The sequence below is a fragment of the Ptychodera flava genome, chromosome 21 (genome assembly GCF_041260155.1).
Source record: "Ptychodera flava strain L36383 chromosome 21, AS_Pfla_20210202, whole genome shotgun sequence".
Classification (NCBI taxonomy): domain Eukaryota; kingdom Metazoa; phylum Hemichordata; class Enteropneusta; family Ptychoderidae; genus Ptychodera; species Ptychodera flava.
In genome coordinates, this window is record NC_091948.1 from 21,341,113 (window position 1) to 21,357,872 (window position 16,760).

Consider the following 16,760-nt stretch of genomic DNA (forward strand, 5'->3'; position numbering starts at 1 on the left):
GTATCGGGAAAAGGTCGAAAGGTTACAATTGATTGATACAGTAGATTGTAATTATGTACAGAAACGTAAGGAGTCTGAAACTATCCAAAGGATACTTGTGTAATAACAGTAGCTGATTGGCTGGGTTGAAGTGATTTAATTAATGTAATTGATATTCAGCCAACCAATAAAGCTACACTCTCCCACGCACACTGCCAGGTCGTCGACCCAGTCCTAACATACCATACACTGGTACTCCTGTCTTTTTGATTTCATCCAATTTTAGGAACGGTCTATTCATCTTCGAGAAGTTGACAACGGGAAACAGTTGAGTGCCTGCATCATCCTTTTCCATCGACCTTCAGTATCTCTAAGGACGAACAACTAATGCCTAATTGTGAAAGGCATTGAAGAAAGCCCAGTTACAGCCTGTGATAGAGTGTAACAATGTGGCAAAGAGGTCAATGAATGTAAAGTTACCTGTTTCCGATGACCAAGATCAACCCCTGCAAAGTCAGTGATCATTCACTGTGATGGAATGTGTCTACCCGTGTTTATTCTATTTCCCCTGTCAACATAAAGCTTACTATTTTAGTATCTTTCTAAACAGCTATCATGAGAGAACCATCGTGTGAGTGAACTTTCCTGAAAGACCACTTAGCTGGTCTCGTTTTGACCTATGTTGGCATGGAATGAGGCAAATAAGACTGCTCTTTACATGTCAGAAACAGCATGAGTGATATCGTGTTCGTGCAAAATATGTTTGTTGTTACTGTATGCAGTCGCATTTCTCAATACCGAGTCCTTAATTCTAATCGATCCTATTTCAAACATATTGTAAGTGTACAGAAAAGCATTATAGTAATTTAGGCAAGTCAGGATGCCTATAATGGTGAACATGATACATTAAAGCTGAACCTAATAGCAGCTTCAGACACAAAATCTGATGCAATTGGAACTCTTTAAATATACCATAGATATACTATTTAATGAAAATGGAGACAGACGGCATACGTATCGTTTACCATGTGTAGATGGTACGAAGGCATACGAGAAGTATACTGTAGGGGAATTTTTTGTCGAACGAGATTGAAATGCTGATTACCGCTTTCATCTCTTCAACAGCGATTTTCTCCACTTAAGTTTTCAAGCACGAATTTATTCAGCCTCGATGCTTTCGAATGTTCGGTAAGTCGCTCGTCTATATTGAGCATATTACCGATTAGTTGTGGATGCACTAGGCAGGATGCGGTACACTCTGTTGTTACGATGCAATCTGACCAGATTATACCTACAGCAAGTTTTTATTAGGGATGGGCCATTAGATCTTGGGAGGGGGTGGTCAAAAATAAACAAAAATTCAAAGCAAAAAATTAGGAAAAAATCTTCAGACTAGTTTGTAAAATAAAAAAATTAAACCAGAAATGATAAATCTGACAGTTTACTTAGAAAAAAAATAGCACATTTTGACTCACTTGGAAAAAAATTCAAAAAATTACAATTGTAAAAAGAAAATATTCACAATCTGATTGCGACCATCCCCGCCTCCCAAGATCTAATGGTCCGTCCCTTACTAAACACCTATTGCCTGGTCATGAGGGCTATAGCGCCCGTCTAACACCCCGAGGGGCCGTGTGTCACCAGAAAACATCGCTATTCCCCAAGGCCGTATGCCGAGGGGTATAGCGATGTGTTTCTGGTAACACACGGCCACGAGGGGTAATAAACGGGCACTATAGCCGGCATAAAGACCAAGTTATAGGTGTTTTATAACACACCACACCCTTCCGTTGTATTATGTTATATAGTTTTTAATGTGTTTTGACATTTTGCACCGCAACAATCCATTGTGACAAGTTTACTAGGCGATGTTTCCACTGCGGTTTCAGTTGTAAGTGGTACCACTTTCTTTCAAAAAATATTCTAAGCATACCTAGGGACATACTTAGTTGCACTTTAATCTGTTCCGTCGATGAGCTGTTCAAGTTCCTCCGCTGTTGGAATGTTGGAAAATGTTGGAAAATCTGTTTTTAGAGAGTGCCGTCACTTATCCCAGACGCACATCACGTATAGTCACCCGCCATTGTTGCAAAGCTGCAGACGACACTACAGTCACGTGACCGGGCATTTTTCCAAATTTGGTCGAAACTATTTCCCTAGGGAAATAGCTTTGCGAAAACTACCCTCTTGCATCACTTTTGTCGATCCGGTGAGGACCAGACGTATCTATTTTATCGTCACATGACGTATTCTGGCGAATCGCGACACGGAATGAGCATGTGGTGTGTTATAATACAAGTTACATGAATCTCACACACAAAGGACCTGGTATCAGCGGCTCGTGTGAAACAAAATATCTCAAACGAGTGTGACAAATCTAATCCCAGGTCATTGGGATGTAAGATTCTATTATTCTCACAGTATAAACATCCGCGATGGGAGGATTTGATCATCTCTTTTCAATTAACTCAATTAATAACACAGCCAACAAGGGTTACGGAAACATCTAGGACATTACTTGATCACATATATGTCAATAATGTCAATAATGTACGGTGTGTAAGTGTTAAAGTCTATGGTCTTAGTGACCACTACCCGATTAGTATAGTTAGGAAACATAATTTTTCTTGTAAGGCTAATCCTCTTACCATTAAATATAGATGTTACAAGAATTTTGAGCTGGCAAATTTTCTTGTAGATTTAGAGGAAATACCGTGGTCTGTGTTGGATATTTATGATGACCCAAACGATAGTCTAGATGCTTGGTGTAAATTATACCAGGATGTTTTAGACAAGCACGCCCCTTGGAAAGAGAAAAGGGTTAAAAGGGCGGTGCAACCTGAATGGCTCACAGAGGATATTGTTCAGGCCATTCAACAGCGTGACAAGGCTAAGTCTCAAAAGAAGTATGATGAGTATAAGATGTGGAGAAATAGGGTGAATAAGCTTATTAAATCATCAAAGAAAGATTACTACAAAACACTTATAGAAGAAAACAAACACAACACCGATAAGCTTTGGAAGTATTTAAGAGAGTTAACAGGTGTAAAAAGTTCTTCGCAGTCAACTATATTAAAAGTAAACAACACAGAACTTACTGACCCTGAGGCCATTGCAAATGCATTTAATGACTTTTTGTAAATGTTTCAAAGAATTATGTCTCTTCTGATAATATTAATAATCAAAGTATGGATGACAAACATATGAAGTTAAAACATCATGTACATAAACACTTTCATCAAGTAAATAATTTGAAATAACATATATGAAACAAGAATTCGTAACTAGGTGTTTGAAGGAATTGTGCAATAACAAGGCGACTGGATTAGATAATCTGAGTGCAAAAATGCTTAAATTATCTGCTACTATCATTGCCCCCTCACTATGCAAAATTTTCAATCTTAGTATAAAATCCGGTATATTTCCTGATCAATGAAAAGTAGCCCGAGTTGTTCCCTTGTTCAAGGCTGGTTCAAAACAAGACCTTTGTAACTACAGACCAGTTTCAATACTACCAATTGTCTCCAAAATTATTGAAAAGCATGTGCACATTCAGTTGTACAAGCATATCAAGCCGCTATTGAACAATTCTCAATCAGGATTTAGAGAGCACCATTCGTGCGAAACAGCCTTGATTAAACTTAGCAACTTGTGGCTAAAAGCTATGGATAATGGAAATATAAATGGAGTAGTGTTTTTGGATCTTAAGAAAGCTTTTGATCTGGTTGATCATAGTGTATTGTTAGAAAAATTATCAATTTACAGGTGTGATGGTAAATCTCTTCGGTGGTTTAAATCTTACCTACAAAATCGCATGCAATTGGTTCAATTTAGAAATTTTTACTCTACAAAGCAACATATTTTGACTGGCGTTCCCCAAGGTAGTATACTTGGGCCTTTATTTTTCATCATTTACATAAATGATTTGCCACTTTATATTGATAATAACATTGACATGTACGCAGATGATTCAACCATAACTACCAGTGCAAAATGTATTCAAGAAATTGAGACAACTTTGAACTCTGACTTAAATAATGTTCATAATTGGTGTAAGAATAATAGAATGGCCATTAATTGTGACAAGACAAAGACAATGATTGTAACAACGCAACAAAGACGTAGACATTTGAATAAACAAACTTTAGACTGTAATCTTGGTGAAACGGAATTCAAGCAGTACACTGTGAAAAGATTCTTGGTACGTTTGTCGATGAAAATCTGTCATGGAAGCAGTACTGTGACAAGATTTTTAAAAAAGTAAATAGTAATATTGCTTTGCTCAAGAGAATAAGACAGTTTTTACCTATGAATATAAGAAAACTTTTTATAATAGCTATATTTTACCACACTTGGATTACTGTTGTCATTTATGGGGAGCATCACCGTTTATGAAAAGGTTGCATAAGATTCAGAAACGTGCTATCAGAGTGATGTGTGATGCAAGGTATAATGCTTCGACCGAGCATTTTTTTAAAACAATGCATATAATGCCATTACCAGATAGAATAGTTTATAAGAATGTTTGTATGGTTTTTAAATGTTTAAATAATCTTGCACCGCAATATATGACAAGTTTTTTTACCGAAATTGATCATAAAAGAGTTACAAGATCCAAGATGCAAAAATTGTTAGTGGTTCCTGCAACAAATAAGGATTTTTATCGAAAAGGCTTTACTGTAAATAGTGCCAATCAGTGGAATAATGTCGATTTAAATATAAGATCTAGTAACTCATTAAGCAGTTTTAAAACTGCCTACCTGAAAGCTTATTGGGTATAATTTTTGTGTTTGTAAGTTTTAGTTTTCTTGTTAAATTTGTTTTTGTTCTCTAGTGTGATTGTGCATTTTTTTCCTCCTGTGTGCAGGTGGTGACTCCTGGCCACTTTTTTCTGTGCATTGTATTGTTCTAGCTTTGTTTGTCATGTTTCATGTTGTTCTGCTTTGTATCAGTTTGTATGTTCATTTGAGGGCCCTGGGGAAGATAAGCATCTTTACTGAAGCTTACCAGGCTACCCTCGTTAAACAAGGTTTAATAAAATAATAAATAAAATAAAATAAAATACACCTGTATTAATAATAATAATAATAATAATAATAATAATAATAATAATAATAATAATAACAAGGCAGTATTGCTGAAGGCAATGAGTACTTGGGCCATGATAGAGTAATTTTGAGGACAATATATACTACTATTCAAATATGGTCTCGAATTTCCTCCTGTCAATTAGGCATTTGATTAACTGGTTATTAAACGAAGCAATGGCATGACAACGGCAAAATATGTCTAGCAACTTTTGTGGAGTTTGAGGCAGGGGTTCTTTATTTATAGTGGAAATTGCTTAAACTCCTTAAATATTCAAATTACAGCAGATTTATTTTGTTCTCGATGGTAGATGTCTAATATTTAGATGGGCATATTTAGATTTCTACCCTATAGTTATCCCTATATACCAAAAATCGGACATCCAGCTCTATTGGCTTGCTCAGAATTAGATATGCGCATAATTAATGAGGTACAATATGTGGTGTCATAAGGTGTCCCATCATACCAAATATGAAGGGTGTAGCACTTGTGGTTACTGAGTTGTGGACAAATATATATATTTGAGGTCAAAGGTCATTGAGGTCACGTGACTTTTGTCAAAATAATTGTATTGCTAAGTTATTCTTATATACCAAAAATCAGACCTCTAGCTCTATTGGCTCGCTCAAAATAGATATGCGCATAATTAATGAGGTACAATATGTGGTGTCATAAGGTGTCTTATCATACCAAATATGAAGGATGTAGCACTTGTGGTTACTGAGTTGTGGACAAATATATATATTTGAGGTCAAAGGTCATTGAGGTCACGTGACGTTTTGTCAAACAAATTATATTGTTAACTTATCCCTATATACCAAAAATCAGACCTCTAGCTCTATTGGCTCGCTCAAAATTAGATATGCGCATAATTAATGAGGTACAATATGTGGCGTCATAAGGTGTCCCATCATACCAAATATGAAAGGTTTAGCACTTGTGGTTACTGAGTTATGGACAATAATGTATATTTGAGGTCAAAGGTCACCAGGTTCACATGATATTTTGTCAAAATGTCTGAGATATCTGCGTGAACTGATGGAATCACGGACGGATATGACCCAATCTATAAGCCCCCTCGACTTTATCCGTGGGGACAAAAAACTGTGTCACTGCATCCTTTAGGCAATATGAATACGATGAGAAACTAAATTTTTATTTTTCTTGGCCTTATACATGGGAGTCTATGGAGAACTGCCTTATACATGGGAGTCTATGGAGGTGTAAACTAAAACGTCCTCTAACACGGCCAAATTCGATCGCATTGTGAAACAAATCGACGTGCATCTGTATGGGGTTGGGTACTATTCTTGTGCAAAGTTTGAAAGAAATTGACCTGGGCATGTCTGAGATATCTGCGTGAACGGACGGACGGACGGACTGACATGACCAAACCTATAACTCCCCCAGGACTTCGTCCGTGGGCACTAAAAACAACGCAACAGTTATTACAGCTACACCGGCGGTAGGTTCATATCCAGAGCCCCGTACGGTCTGCCGCCGTCGCTTGAAAACAATCTCATAAACCTGGCCATATGGGCAACTGTGTATGGGCAGCTGGATGCGTGACTTCCCGGAGAAGGAGGCGAGCTGTCACGTTCAAGCTCAGGATTATTTGTCGATCAAATTTCAGTAAATTTACCTTACCTGGATGAAATTTTGTCTATAGGCTGAAATTTCGCCGAAGTTTGACAAAATTGCATCGATTTTTCAGGTTCATATCCGACATTTTTGAGTTTTGAGTGCAGACAGAAATAAGTTTTGAGGCAACATGGCTGCGACCCATGTTGACCCCTAGCCCTGCGTACGATGCTATGTGCTACAGCTAACACACAGCATCGTACGCAGGGCTAGCGATAGAGTTGCCGACATCGACGGTTATTTACGAGAAGTGAATAAAAGACTGTCATTTTTGGAAGCGATCGAGTAGCTGAGGTAGGCTGGGATACGACTTGGGCCCAAGAACGCTGAATTTCGGCAGTAATTTGGCTTTTTACGTCAAGTCCCAAAATGGATTTGAAGTCACCGACCCTACGTACGGGTCTTTGCAGGGCTGTGGTGAGCGGGGCGATTAGCTGTAGCGGAACACACAGCATCGTACGCAGGGCTAGTTGACCCCAAGTGAAAATGTGTTCGCGATCAAATCTTCCGATATTTTTTTCAGAATTTTCGACAAAATCATTGCTTCTTAAATCTTTTGTAAAATATAAAATACTAAATAAAACTGCGATGTGCCATGTCTCCAGATTTCTAAAATATCGTTCGTTGACCGTTCGACGGAATACTCATTTCGCAAACTTGTGACGCAGTTGAAATTCAATACTCTAGACATCCTCCAAATTATCCAACCATTCGCGTTAGAGTTCAGCTCGCTTAGAGTATCATAACATTCTTCGGCCTTCGTTTAGATCGACCCTAATCTCTCCCATTTAGGAAATAAATACACAAGCTACCTGACAAAACTTCGTGCACCATCCAGGACCAAACGCACTACAAATCTGTCTTGACGTCATCATCTCCTTACATGGTAATCGGCATACCGTATTTTTCAGCAGAGGAGACACAGAATACGTCGGAGTATTAAGTTTCAAAACGTATTACATTGTGTGATGTTGTCAAAAGAAGGTAATGTTACTGCAGTGGTATGAATTACAAAACACAAAAGTTCAAATCAGTTTATTTTGGACTGGCTTTACCCAACATTTCATATTGTTTCTTATGCCAGATTTGACCACGTGCTTACTGGCGACCCCTTACATGCAAATTTTGTGTCAAATGGTGTGTTCTCCTGGAAAAACAAACGTACGATTTCTATATGAAGGAGGCGAAATTTGCCCTCAAAACTCGAAACCACCCCTTTACGGGGTGTACCTACCTATTTTGAACGAGCTTCTCGAATCTGCAGCTCTATTTCGAAATGATGGTCTGGTTTTCTCAGCTCAAGGATAAGTGTTCTCCATCGCTGTGGGCATTACTATTCTCAAATGGGGGTACAGTTTCCAGTCGTAATGGTTTTCATTGTGTCCGGGATATAAAACCTTTCCTTTTAACCCTTTTACTTTGATTAACACTAGTCCACATCTTGTCAGCGATTAAACATGTTTCAAGTTTAAATGTTAAATTCTGGTCTCGAGCCCTCTTGTTCGACCAAACTGAAATTACCCCTCCCACTTTGGCTCGTCCAGTGGGTGTAGCAAGGGTCGTGCCATCGACTAGGAAACGGAGGGTGCATTAATTGTTGCATTTCGATGCACATTTTGATTATATTCAGAAGATTTTGTGGCAAAAACTCAGATAGAGAAGCATTAATATTCACATCTCACTTATCAAGACTGGCTGAGAGCAGCACTTCCATTCAGTTAACATCATTACGCCATTTATTATGCCAAGAAAGATGAAGCCAAGACATTTTGCCCTCCCTGGTCTCAGCCAGGAATGGTTATACCTTACAGAGTTTTTTCCCACGGAATGAAAACAAATGTACTTGGGCTGAGGCCCAAGTACAATAATAATAATAATAATAATAAATAATAATAATAATAATAATAATAATAATAATAATAATAATAATTAAAAGCTCTGGGACCACATTTCTTAGTTCTTACTCTAAACGAACACAACGAGAAATGCTCGGCGGAACGTAGATTACGCCTTCGGGTATCTGTGAGATATTAAGGGACAGAGAACCATGGAAACATCTGAGAGTTATTATCAAGATCACGCGAGCGAAAATGTACAATGTTCACCATTTGCTGTCATGTACTGTAAATCCGTAATCGTCGCGCGGGCTGATGATACACTTTAAAGTGAACGGGTTTGTGCACTTTCCATCGGTGACAAATGTACGAAGGTAGACCAATCAAAACTCGATGTCATGTAGTTATTTTGACTAATACATCGCCAAATTATTACATCTAAAATGTTGTTACAGCATTTAGAGGAAAACGCTTATCTGTATGATATCGTATAGCATTTGATGTGAGTTAACGTAGACTGTATATTTCGAAGGGGTATGATATAAATCAAATTAAGTCGTTGATGGCAACGGCGTTTTCTGAAATAAAAGGAGATAACTATGGTTTTCTCAAATATTGAGGCGACATAGGAAAAATAATCAAACACCCCAATTGATCTAGATGCAATGTCTCAAACTCGAGGAATTTCTGTTTCACACGAGCTAGAGGCTGGCGTGAGACTGAAATTCCCTAACTGTTGGTGTGAGACATTCTATCTCAGCCCATTTGGATTCTATTATTCTCAAGATACATGCAATATGAAACATAGGTACACAATTATGGAGTTCTAACGTACATTCGATGTGAAACATATGTCATACGTATGATGATCGTCAGTCGTATTCCAAATAGTTTTACGCCATTTATAATTGACTTCGTTATTTCCAGAGATGGACCAATGCGATTGAGGTTAGTATTTTCAATGCATTTAGTAGGGCAGGATCAATATTCTTGGCGGCGTAATGTTTGAGACAACACCTCCATCTGGTTTTCGACAAGTCCCCTTATTATTACATAACACAATTTGTTCACTGGTAGAAAACTTCATCATTTTCAATGTGCGATTTTGGCGGGAAAGCATAGTCTGTTTGTCATGAGACCGAGTCAAAATCTCGAGATTTGCAGAATTTTTGTTTCTACCTACTAAAAGGCAATGTGGCCAAATGTCGAATTGATCCCTAAGCCCCCTAGCTTCTCTGAAATGCTAAAAAGTCTCAGAATCATACCTTAACATAACATCATAACAAGAACGAGAAATACAAGTTTGACACTGAGTCAAAGATACTACCCCTTGCTAGGAGAACGCCCTAAAGTAAAGAATAATCTATCTATCTATCTATCTATCTATCTATCTATCTATCTATCTATCTATCTATCTATCTATCTATCTATCTATCTATCTATCTATATATATATATATATATATATATATATATATATATATATATATATATATGTTTGAAGAGCAAGAACAAGTCGAGGATATGTATAATTGAACTTGCTTCATAGTTCACAAAGGTATACGATTCATGAATAATTCTGAGAGACGAAAAATGCGTGTCACCTTTGGAAACATAAAACCACAAGGAATACAGTTAAAGAAAATGGACAATGATACGATGTCTTTACTAAATCAAGAACACAAGGCATAGCATTTTTACATTCTGAGTCATTCTGTTGCAAGATTAGACAGTCTATCATATATGAGACATAAGTTTATCTTTGGATCATTGCGGGCAATCATAAAGGTTTGAAGACATCGATAAAAGCATGTCACATACGAGGAGTGACGCAATTGATGCGAGTCAAATCCTAGCTGAAGATAAATTGCCTGTAAATATAGGATCTCCGCAGGAATGAGTAATGAGAGCTGCGCTATATTCTCGGGAGGATTGCTTCGGCCAGACGTTAACATGCAAGAATATCAAACAAGAATCGCGTGTCAACTTCAGGATCATTAAAGGACAGCAATACGCCAATATCTTCTCTGAGCGCTTGATATAGCAGTGCTCGCCATTTACATATCAATCACATGTAGGCCTACATGTGTATAAAAAGCAATTTCTTGGTATTGATCTCGTCTTACAGTGTCACGTACAAGTCTGTTCATTGAGGAAATCCCTCATGACTGGGTTCGACACTGTAGACCAGAAATATTAGCCATATATATATATATATATATATATATATATATATATATATATATATATATATATATATATATATATATATATATATAATAACACAAAATTACTTCAAGTACAAAGTAATGATATCTGATACTTAAGTTTCATGCATCCTGTCTGATGATTGTAGGATGCATGAAATTTTGTGTAATGTAATTTTGTGTTATTATTTATAACGCTCTGCTTTAGCATCGAGCACTGTAATTTCCCACGAGGACATCTGCATACTTCAATATATATATATAATATATATATATATATATATATATATATATATAATATATATAATATATATATATATTATATATTTATATACATATATGTATATATAGATATATGTGTGTGTGCATGTATTTATAATGTATATGTAAGTGACATACATACGCTCTTTATGTAAATAGGCACTTGCTTGCAAATAATTTGTAAAAAAGTTTTATTAATGTCTGATGCATGTAAATATACATTATAAGAATAAAGTAAACTATCAATAAAACATACACATTTACACATTTACATTTATGTATATAAATTAAATTCTTTACAAATAAAACTAAGTAGCCCCTAATTAGATGTAAAGAATATTTTAAACTTCAGACAAGGTGACGGGTGAGCACAAATTATATATGTATATAAGTGGCAGTGTACTATTCTGTACGTATCAGACTACATATACATATTTTATTCTCATATACATATTTCATTCTCTTCAGAATACCCAATACTCCCCGTCTGGAAATCGCTAACTTACATTTCAATGAATGGTATAGAAAAAATAGAAAATAACATTTTGCACTTCCATGAATTTCCCCAACGTGTACACTGAAGAGCGCGCCCTCACACTCCGTGCTGGACTCGCTACCGCCATCTGAAACCCCCATTGAAACTGACACCCGCCATTGCAAATTACAAAAGCTCCCTATCAAGTTACCAAAAATAGTGCTAAATATTACTAACGTATGTCCTGAACTAGCCAACCTACTCTAATCATTAAACAGATGCCAGTCCCTGCACAACACTTTCCTTGTCCTCAATTCACCTCTCTATTTTATTATAAATAATTAATGATCTCCTCATGGCAACTCCAAACACTCATGACTTTCTGGACACCTGGATTACATTTACTCCTTTTCATTCATCCCATCTAATTACAATCCATTCATAAACATTATTTCATTCATATTAAAATACATGCATCTCATTATATGGACTGTCCTATATAGATCCAATACACCACTTACACAATGTTAAACTATTAAATAGATTGGCCATAAAATGGAAAGTTGTAGAGGGTCACAAATATAAGTAGATATTTAAAGATGACCTGCAAATATGGCGACAAGACAGCGGTTTTTGTTTTCTGAAGGAAGGCTTATTTGCTTCTGCCCGCTCATCCATGTTCACCAGTAGGCACCGTCGGAAACCCCGAGTAACTCCGTTCCTTTCATGCTTGACGAACGATTTCGTTCTCGATTTCGTTCTCGATGTGACCAAATACAGCATTCTTCGGGTGCATATTATAGCGGAACCCGCTCTTTTGGTTCAAATAGTTCCTCTTGTGTCAGCAGTCGCAAGGACACGATATGTAACTATTCTGGGTACGTTCGGTATGTGATGGTCTCTAGACAGCCATAAGAAGTCCGCTGTACAGACGCACACTACTAGTATCGGGATTCATCCCTCTGAATAAGAAGTGAAGAATGCAAAATTATCCGGTCAGAATGCGGGCGTTGTTTGACTATTTTAGCATCTATTCATGACATGCCGTCTCTCTATAATCCCTCAGGATCGCAAAAACACCGAGAAATCCCACTCTCCGCTGAACAGCCTCAGATGATGAATGAACTTCGATTGTGTGTAGGTAATCATACTGATGGAGCACGCCGCCAAGATTTATATCGCGTTCAAATCATCATCGGATATCGAAGCTGGGGTGTGAAGTAAAGAGTATCGCAGTCAGCAACTCGTGACGCGTCTGGGCATTTGATCGCCAGTTATCACCTCTCCCGAGAATTGTCGAGAAAGTCTACTCAAGCATGCTTCGCGACGCCGGCTAAAGTACGTTCGCCGTGACACGGTTTCTGTCCAGAGACGCCCTTTTACTGGGTTTTCCTGCAAACAACCGCGATCGGGCAAAAACAGTACGTCCTGTTGTTTCCGTTCGCTCGGCGCAAGCGAAGGGCCGACATACCAGTGTTAACTGGTCACATATTCCATCAAGATGAACGTGGTACGCGCAGTGGAACCTCCAAAGCCCAACGATGAGGGGTAGATCGTGGGAAGTCGTTCATTTTGCAGAGCGGCAGTCGACACTTTGGCTGGATTTCACTGGATTGTACTACGCATGAGCAGTCTGTATCACACATCAAGACATTAAAAGCGGCCGTTATCAGTCTCTGGAAACTGTTTGGGTTTTTTGCTGCTCGAAGACGCTTTCCTCGATACCTGTTATCAACTCAAGAAACACAGCGAATTGTATTTGGCATCGCTGATAGCCACGATGTCGCATCAGCGTCCTGCGTTCTGAAGAGTTATGTTGGTCACTCAGGTAACCTTTCAGTGAGCGCTTCTTTAAGATGCCCAAATGTGATAAACATTTGTGAAGAGTACAATTTCTCGGCACTGCCACGTCCTTGCGACACCAAAAGCTCGACAGTAAATCTTTGTACAAGACGGGATGGCCAACTCTCGGGCGAGCTGAGACATTAAGCAGTGACGGACCCGGATGAAATATGCCTCAAGACGAGTCCGTCACCGAGAGAGTCGCTGCTCCGTTTGCGGTAAACGTGACTCTGCGACTGGCGGATGTTTCTGAAACAAGTACTAGTACGGGAACACAGTCAGTGGATGATTACTCGAAACTTGCCGTCGTTTTGCCAGCTGTTTATATCGCTATCTGCCTCATAGGTACTGTAGGCAACGGTCTCGTTATAGTCGTTCTTGTTATGCGCGCTAAACTGAGAAGCGTGCCGACCTTGTTCATGCTCAACTTGGCCATTGCCGATCTGCTGTTCATGTTAACACTTCCTTTTATGGCGCACACTACTGCCAATACTGGCGCTTGGGGTTATGGGCTCGCGTTGTGTAAATTTGTAAAAGGATTCGACGGCATGAACCAGTTCACCGGTATATTCATCCTCACCGCCATGAGTGTCGACCGATATCTCGCCATCGTTCGCCCGATGACGTGCAGACGCATCAGAACCGTTAAGCGCGCCAAATTGGTCAACCTGACAATTTGGACAGTCTCGTTTTTAGTCAGTTTGCCGCTCTGGATTTTCGCATCCGTCACCGAGGATACGCGGGGTCAGATATTTCTGCGAAGTGATGTGGCCAAATCCAGTGAAGAATTCTCTGTTGTTTCTGATCTACGCCTTCGCAATCGGTTTTGTCCTACCCCTGGGAATAATTGCGATTAGCTATTTGAAGTTGTGTCTGCATTTATGGAATGTACAGAAGTCGGCCACCAGGCTCTCGATGGCGCCGTTCGTGCGTGAGGGCTCCCGCAGACTTACCATAATTGTCGTCGTCATTGTCGTTGCCTTCGTGGTCTGTTGGCTGCCATTCTACATCACCAACTTTATCGGCCAGACCCTGCCGCCAAAATCGAAACCGCCGTTTTCCTTCTTCATGGGATACGTCTTCGCCTTGTTTCTGAGTTACCTCAACAGTTGTCTCAACCCGATCATCTATTCATTTCTAGGCGCACGATTCGGCAAGAGTGACTCCAGACGGCGATCGAATATCTCTGCGTCGTGTAGACTTCCGAGGATCGCCGAAACGCCGATTTGACTTTCTGCTATCAGATCCTTTTAATACGGTTTCAACAGAACGATGAAGTCACGAACTGTAAAGTTTAATATATAGAGAGAATTGCTTCTCACAAAATCACAGTAATAAAAGGCTTGGCTTTTACCGAAGTGCCTCTTAATTAACTTTGACGATTGCATTCCGAAAAGAACGTTCATCGTTTGTCTCTTTGTAGAAAAGCCGGGACTCGTCGCATCGGATTATGTTGTCTTTAGATATGACAAAAATCTCGCATACCACACTTCATCCGTGACACAAGTCAAAATATTCCATTTCGTAAAACGTATCATGTGTCTACCGTAAGCGACTTCCTTCTCTGTAAACGTCAGCTATTAGTCGGAACTTCGCATTAATCTAAAACTCGAAATTGGACGAAGATGCAAAGTAAGCTCGCAATTTATAAAAATCAATCAAATATACTTTTCAACACTGTCATCTACACTAATCGCTGTCTTGTGCAGCTGACCTGAAACCACGTTATAGGGTCACTGGCTATTGCCGGCAGATGGGAGCAATTGGATCCCCTGTATGTCAATATTAGCCCAGCGTCTTTAGGGTTAACGAGACTGTTTCATTACGAGTTGTCTGGCGAAAGAAATTTGCTTTCATCGCTCTATTAAATTCATGTTTGCAAATCAAGCAGGGTAACTTATAGCATACCAGGCTTTAAGCAGATCGAACGAGTGTACGGATTCAATTGGGATTGAAGAAGAAAAACGACCCTAACCTCTCAAGACTTTTAAAAAATCATCCGAGAGGGTAGGGAAACTGGTGCACCGAGCTTCTCATCATACGACAAGAGTTACTTTGCTCGGCCTGTGTTTTTATCCACGATTCCAAGTGCTACGGTGACAGTTGTAGGGACTTTTGATTGACTAGGATTCAACATTATGAATACGATCTTGGACACTCATTTCCTTTGCGCTGGAAGAATTTTCCCCGGCCTTCACAGATGTTTGGCCTTGCCTTAGCGTCCATAGAAAGATCATTGCCAGAGAGTAGGCCTGTTGGAAAATGTGTCACCTGTGTATTTATTAGAGCTCGTATTTTTGCCACCAAATACAAGGACTGTTTGTCCTGTATGTCATCGAGGAGGACAAACAACAGTGACGTCAACGTTCAAATAGAAATTTCATACGTAGACTGCAAATGCGCTTTATGCTGGTAACCTAATGACCGTCTCTTTATATTTTCGTCCCTCGTTTATATACTATGAAGTTGTAAAATTTTCTGAAAAAAAATCAGTGTAACATTGTACAGAAATTTTGTAATGAAAATATTTCATTTTTATTCCATTTTTAACATTCAGTCATACATTTATGACGCATACACCTTTACGTCTCACATAACAACGTGAAACGATTGGTAAAAAAATACTGTAAAATATTTTCTTGTAGTTCAGTCATATCTTTAAATTTTCTTTCATCACGAAACCCCATGTCCGAAGGAACAATACTTAAATTGTTTCCAACGTCAAATGGTTGTTTCCCATCTCTACAAGTCTTTCAATGACAAAACAAACTTGTATTTAAATAAGTTGGTATAAGTTGGTGAGTTGTTAATTTACTATATGTCGTTTGTTCCACTTTGATTGGTTGAAGTTATGGTATTTTTAGAATAAAATCTACAATCGATGTTAGTAGGCATAGTGGCCCAATTATATGGGTCTTATTTTATGCGTACATGAGTATCAGTGTTTGCTACAGGTTTTATAGTATATTTTATAAATCATTATCATCAATAGCTTCAAACAGAAGTATGATAAAAAGACGAAACCACCACAAGTCGGAGAGTACAGTAATGCATAGCCTTACATGAACACTGATTTATGGCCTTCGAGCTACCGCGTCGCAGCGAGTTTTTGTCACCAATAAAGATTATCGTGTTTTCAGCATTCCGAAATTATGAGCAGGAAAATGGCTATTTCGCACAAAGTTTTCGATGAGAGGTGGGCGGGGAGTGGAACATACGCGTACAGTATCGACCCACATTTACGAATTCATATATGGACCAAAGGGCGCGGATACTTTTGATAACATTTGTTTTTCTGTTATTTTAATGTCAAGGCTTCTCCAGTGTTGTGACATTTCGAAGACAACAGAGGCTATGAAGAAAAGCTAGATGCTCTCGACAGAAAACAAACATCTACAATAAGTGGCTTGACAAAATTAATGCCTAATGTGTT

The 16,760-nt window shown here is 38.6% G+C and overlaps 1 pseudogene; it reads left to right on the forward strand.

Moving 5' to 3' along the window:
• The first annotated feature begins 11,328 nt into the window (after positions 1-11,328).
• On the forward strand, positions 11,329-16,469 carry LOC139121713 (somatostatin receptor type 5-like; annotated as a pseudogene).
• The last annotated feature ends 291 nt before the right edge of the window (positions 16,470-16,760 follow it).